The sequence below is a fragment of the Epinephelus fuscoguttatus genome, linkage group LG6 (assembly GCF_011397635.1).
Source record: "Epinephelus fuscoguttatus linkage group LG6, E.fuscoguttatus.final_Chr_v1".
Lineage (NCBI taxonomy): Eukaryota > Metazoa > Chordata > Actinopteri > Perciformes > Serranidae > Epinephelus > Epinephelus fuscoguttatus.
The window spans coordinates 29,471,032-29,477,880 of NC_064757.1; positions in this window are offsets into that span (position 1 = coordinate 29,471,032).

The following is a 6,849-nucleotide window of genomic DNA, read 5'->3' on the forward strand; positions in this document are numbered from 1 at the left end:
TCTGAGACAAGAGATCCCCTTTGAAAGTCTCTGATCATAAATTAAACATATGCATCTTAATAACGCTGCATGGGAAAATGAACACCACCCTGACTGGGATCTCCGGTGCTTTCTGTAGTCGTGGTGAATCAGATGCCTGTCTCCTACAAGGGCAGAATGCATGAACACCCAAACAAGGGCTGCATCTGCATCTCAGGGCTATGCATGAATAGGAGAGGACAGATTGAGGAGAGTTTGATGGCGATAGGGGGGTGGGAGGGTAGACAAGTCATTGTTTTGGCTGGCAAAGAAATGATGGCAAAAAGTTAGACAATGAAGTTGGGTCATTAAACGGGAAAAACAGTAAGTCTTGAGGAAGGATGTGATCTAATTGCTTAAAAATGCCATTAAATTCAGATTTTTTTGCAGTGCCACCAAGTTGCTCCTTAGCTTACTGAGGTTTACTGAGGTTTCTGCAACCACAGGAGACAGGAAAACAAACCATTTGATTCAAACAAACTGCTAACCCCCCCTTATCTTCCATACATTAAAAAATGTTGAGGTTTAGGGTGCAGTCAAGTGTCCTTATTTTTACAGATTTCTTTTCTGTTATGCCCATGCAATCCAAAGTGAGAGGTACACTGCTGTTGTTGTTTGTTCTCTTCTTGTCTTCCTACACAAGTATCTGCGCACCTGTTGGGGTATGTGTTCACGTCAGAGGAATATATTGTTTGTGTGTACACAGCGCAGCTAGAGCGAAAGCTGCAGGAGCAGACAGATCGGAGCTCTCTGCACAGTGGTGCCAGAGGCAAACCATTAATTAAGCAAAGAGATAGAAATTGACCCAGCTGGCGGTACAACATATACACATGACATACTCAGAGTGCACGCCCACATACAATCTGCACACACACGCACATGCATGTATTTACATACACTTACCCCCGCAAAAAAGCATAAAAATGTGAACATGAGCAAACAGCAAACGCACATACACACTTCTACATGCACGTACACACTTCAATCTACACTGATGAGTCTGCAGCCGAGAGACAATTAGCCAGTGAGCAAGAAACGCTGTCACGTAACGATTTCCTCTTCATCGTCCAACTGCGTCTAGTTTTTGTGTGTGTGAATGTTTAGCTGCATGTAGCCGACTTTATGACAGCTCCTCCTCTGTTCCACAATCGAACGTGCTGTTAAAAGATACGTGCGTGTTACTGGCTGCATAGACAGGCCCGCATGTATGGAGCTAACGATTGGTTGTGAAAAGAGAGGAGACTTTTATGGCTTGGCTGTGGGGCTCCCAGGGAGCCACTGGGGGTTTGGTTTATCTCTGACTTTACATCTTTGTCCCATTCATCATGTCAAAGACTGATAGTGAAAAGCTTTACTCACATACACATAGGCCGCTCTGCCACATTGTCTACATAGACCTACCTACATCTACCTCTCTGTGTCTTTCTCTGGCACACACACACACAGTCAAACTGAGGAAAAGAAGTTAAATCAGGTTGTTTAGATTGGCTGTCTCAGAGTAAATCCTCAGTCCTGGACCCTATGGAGTGAGGTCATGGAAGAGCAGTCAATATGGATTAAGGCAAATTGCTGGGTTGTCTATGGGAGGAGAGGAGAGGAGAGGAGAGGAGAGGAGAGGAGAGGAGAGGAGAGGAGAGGTATGTAGTATTCAGAGCTTTGATTTTGAATTTGATACCTTAAAGCTGACCTGGAGCCAAACACACACCCATACTAATAAAATTAATTACAGCAACAAGCACACACACATACACACTTAAAGATATACTATGCAGGAAAAAACAATGTATAGACTCATACAGAAGGAATCCCTCTCAGTCATTACTTATGACCCATTAGACATGTTTGGTGGTGTATTTTTCTGCAATGTTTGGAACATTTATGGGCGTGTACCCCCACAGTGCTCAGGTGAAGTCAGAGCTTTAAAAAAATTGTAGCAACCAGGTGCCAGACCGTAAACAGCAGGCATCCAGGAGACATAGCGCTGGAAGAATGCAAATATAGCGAGGCAAAACGTCACTTTCGCTGACGAGCGTGTTCACAAACAGTATCTGACAATCCTGCATAGTATACCTTTAATGTGTCACTTAAAACACAATAGCTGCACACATAACCCTTTACAGTAACACCTGCACACCCTCATGCACAGCGCACACAGCTGCACCCACACAGACGCTACAAACAAACCTACACACACATGCACAATTAAAAAAAAATATGCCCATTATAAACAAGTCTCCACACAGTCACTAGCGCTCTCACACACACTCAGGAAAAGACAGAAACAAGCACGCATTCCTTCTGTTTCTTATTATCTGGGCATCATGAGATATTTTGTGGGTGACATTTCCAAAGATCTGTCACTCTTAACTCTTTCAACTGCCCCTCTGGAATGTGGAGCATTATGTAAAAAAAAAAAAAAAAAAAACGGTGCCCCTGCTGTCTTTGCTTCACACGTCCACAAAGTTCCATAATGGTAATTACTCCTCACATCATGATTAGAACATATGCAGCCAGTGAATGGCCAACAGATGTGGCCTGATAATCCTGTGATTTTGGGATGAAGATAATTCTAACCTAGCCTTGAATACACAATCACCCGCCTTTGGAGAATTTCTGTGGCTCTGTTTTCACCGTCCCGTTGTGGCATTTGCAGAAGTGATGTATGGGTTCGGTTACCTCTTTAACTGAGGAAAGATGCGCCCAAGAGTTTATTTGCACTTTCGATTAAGGGGACTCGAGCAGTCTGATGCCATTTAGACTTTTAAAAATAAGATACTGATACAAATTTTCTCACACAAACATAAGTACAGTTTGAAGAGGCAGTGAAAATGTAATCTGCCTGACCTTATCTTGTCCACATCTGTCTGCTCATTTCGCCCATTTATCCAAGTATCTCGGAGTGCTGATCTAGCTTGTTTGTCTTGGCCGCTGCTGCCATGTACAGTTATTTCCTTATGTTGCCTGTTACTGCTGTACTTTTCCCATCTCTCTTACCCAAATTTAACCCGAAGAACATTCAGATTGTATTCACTCAGGGCTGCAGAATCAGAGGTTTACCCAGTGTGACCCACATGTTTTCCACATTTAGAGATCAACAGTTGGATAGGTAGGTGAATACACCAAATGATGAATTACATGTTTGGTACACAAAAACATTTTATGTTTATAGTCACAGGTTGTCCGGTGCAGGTGGGCAGGTTTCTCCCTTCAGTCACAGAAGAAGGATCAAATTACTCTCAGTGAATCCTAACCTGGACAATTAAAGGATCACACGCTAAACTGGTCGTCTATCAGCATGTGACTGACACCGTGCCATAGTCCTCAGGAAGGGCCTTGGGCTCCATGGAGTAATATCCATTACCCATCAAGCACCATGGCAGCCCTGGGCTGCCCATCACAAATGAAACCATCTGCCTCCTCCATCTGCACTCATTTTGTTCATTATTCTTGGGCCAAAAACAATCCTTCCCTCCGTCCTCTCCCTCATGCTCCACAACTCTTTACACACCACCTTTTGCAATTACTCTCAGTGCTTATTTAAAGACACGTTTGCATATTTATGCACAATCGTTTTGTCCTTGTGTGTTATTATGTTGTCACAGCCCTTAAAGGAATACATCACCCACAAAATGACCATTTGTTTGTCAGTTAGTCATGCCGTGTTACCTTGAATACCTGAAGACAACTTTGTTTTCTCACATACCTCCACAAGAAACAGTGAACATGTTGATTTGATTGATCGGTGACCACGTTTTTAGCAACAACAAACTCTCACACAACTTGTGCAGTATAACCCAAGTCTCATTTTATCCAGCTGTGTGCTCAGTACTTCCCAAACACATGCATTTTTGCTAAAACAGGGACTAATTTTGTTACAAAGTTGTATAATTGCGTAGAATTGGTTCAGGTCCTCACGGCAGCATTTACAAGTGGACCAGATAAAATGCCTTGTGTGAGAAAGCTGCTCTTGATTGGTCAGAATTTCCATGTGGGAAAAATCCAGGAAGTAAACAAAACGTTGAAGAAGAGTACACTTGCAAAACAAATGTGACACTTTCTAATGTCACAATGGAGGGACAACTACGCAGGTTGGTTTTAGCACTGCTCATCGTGGACTATATTGCTGTCATTGTTCATTTTAGTCATTGGATGTGCTGAATGTGCATATTAAGGCAGTACAGGAGGAGGTGCACATTAATAATCCTCCAGGACTGTAACATGCTCACGCTTGTTTAACCCAAAGAATTTGTAATGTGACCACCACCTCTTCAGGAAGGTCTCGGTTGTTTTGGTGCACACCCGAATGTAATTGCTGTGTTCACACCTGCCCAAACGAACTGCACTTAGGGGGCAAACAAACTTGAGTTTGACTGACTGAACCGAATCAAACAGGATAGGTGTGAAAGCACCCTTAGTAAAAATTCATGTTTGGGAAGTACTGAGCATACAACTGGTTAAATGAAACTGCACGATATGCTGCACGAGTTGTGTGAGAGTTTGTAAATGGATGTTTGGATATAGTTTTGCTGCTGTTTAACACGGCCCATGGAGCCATGTGAATTCTTCTCAAATTCACTGTAACACGGCACGACTAATTGATTTACAACTTGTCACTTTGTGGGTGAAATTTTCCTTTAAATCCTGTCGCTCTTCCTCATTCTGGCATTTGTGTGTGGCCATTCATAAAGCAAATTCCCCCTGTGTCAGGCCCTACTGTACGTGTGACTGAGAGAGAGTGTGTGTGTGTGGCTTAAAGTCAATGTGTCTTTCAACATCTTAATAAAGATGGAGATTGCATCACATCCCAACTTATTAATCAGCCGTCCCCGCTGCATCACTCAGCACGTCTGCATGTGAACTTGTGTGTCTCCATATATTAAACTTCATAAAGCTCTTATCTGATTAAGTGATTAACATCTGTTTAAGCAGTAAGTAGCCGTAGGTGGTTCACATTCATTAATACGGGCATGTTGAGAATACTGCGATGTTGTTCCTTGCCTCAAATCATCCCCCCGTTTTTTTATGTTAATTATTTATTTAGCGATATTTTATTAAAATCCAACAAATAATTAATTTAGCCACATATCAATTAGACACTATTTCAAACATCAGACTTGACACCTCACCAGTGTGTTGGTTTATATCTACTTAACTCATCAGTTGCTGGGATGTGAAGACTGCAGTCCCGAGCAGCCACCAGTGTCTGCGTCCTTGATTAGCCGGATGATTCACATGTCCACACCAGTGGTGTTTGTGGTGGCAGTGTGATTGAGATTTACCAACACAGCGCCCTCCTGACTCTCACAAGATTAATCTCTTAAATTTCATTTGATTAACTCGGAGGAAAATATATTTTTTCAGTTTCAATCAAGCGGCGTCGGAGGAGGAGGAGGAGGAGGTGCGTGGACGTGTTGATGATATACTTCAACATCTGGGAGAGGGGCGGTGATGCTGTCATATATCCTAATTAATCAGCTGGCCTGTAACATGACAGAAGATATTGGCTTCTAGGACGTTAATGGGAGTGTTTGAGGAGTTTCAGGGTTGAAAATGCTCATGTGCAGATTGTCAAGATGTTAAATGAATCATTTGGGGAGGCTGGATGAGTATTGACCCTTCTTGAGATCCACGAGAGGACTCTCCTTTGGAGTAAATTATGAAGCAAATTCAGGTCTAATCCCCACCCTCATTTCTCTCTCTACCTCCTTCCTTCCCTAGCACCTCATATCCTTCTTTACCATCTCCTTTCCTTCTCGACCTCCACTTTTCTTTTCATATCTCTTCAGTTCCTTTCTTTCCTTCCTCATTTCATTGTCTACCTCCTTCTTTGTGATGAGCAAAAATGGACAAACAGGAAAGGATGGCAGAGGAGATACCTGCACACCAATACAACTCGACTGGACAGCCACGGAAAAGGTTCACAGGCTGAGATCGATGCAAAAACAAACATTTTTTAAAAATTTATTTAGAACAGTAGACAGGTCATTATGATTTGTTAGTCAGGCCTCTGCTCCTCAGAGTTGTTCTCATCTAATTAGTGGCACCAGCTGACTGATTCATCACACCTGGTAGTAATCTGTCTGTGTAGCTCATGTCAGGAGCACTGATGATTGTCAAGGTCTGAAACGTTTGCTTTGCTTTTTTTTTTTTGCACTTTGAGCACCCTTCTTTTTGTGCACGGATGTTGTTAATAGATTAAAAAAAAATGATTTTGCATTGATCTCAGCCTATGACCCTTTGTTGTTGTATTGGTGTGCGTGAATCTCCTCTGCAGTCCTTTCCCGGTTGTCCATTTTACCGACACACCCAAGATAAACTTTTTTGTCGCCCCAAGTGGGTACAGTTTCACAGCAGCCCTAACACTGTGCAAAAATGGACGAACAAATCTTTTTGAACAACTCTTTTTAGTGGCTGGTATGCACCGGATCAGCCTGTCAAACATCTGAATACTCTAAAATTCTCAACTTTTCCCACCTGACTACTCACTCTTATCGTAGGCCTCTGCTCATGCTACGCTGAGTGAACGAGAAGTGATTAATTCAGACTCAATTCAAGTCCTCCACCAGCCGAGGCAAATAGTGCATTCATTTGCTCCTCAGATGGCCTTTCGTCCAACTTTGGTGCATTCATGCTTTAAGTTGTAACGTGGAAACTGTCTGGATCCTACAAAGAAGACGTTGCTCAGAGTGTTTAAACAACATGTTGAAACTGAGGAGAAAAGGAAATGGTTAAAGTGAGCCATAAAATATTAACAGGATCTCATTTTTCAGATTATCCTGACACCATATGAATGCAACACAAAGCTGCAACTGTTACTTTCCCCTCAAAGAA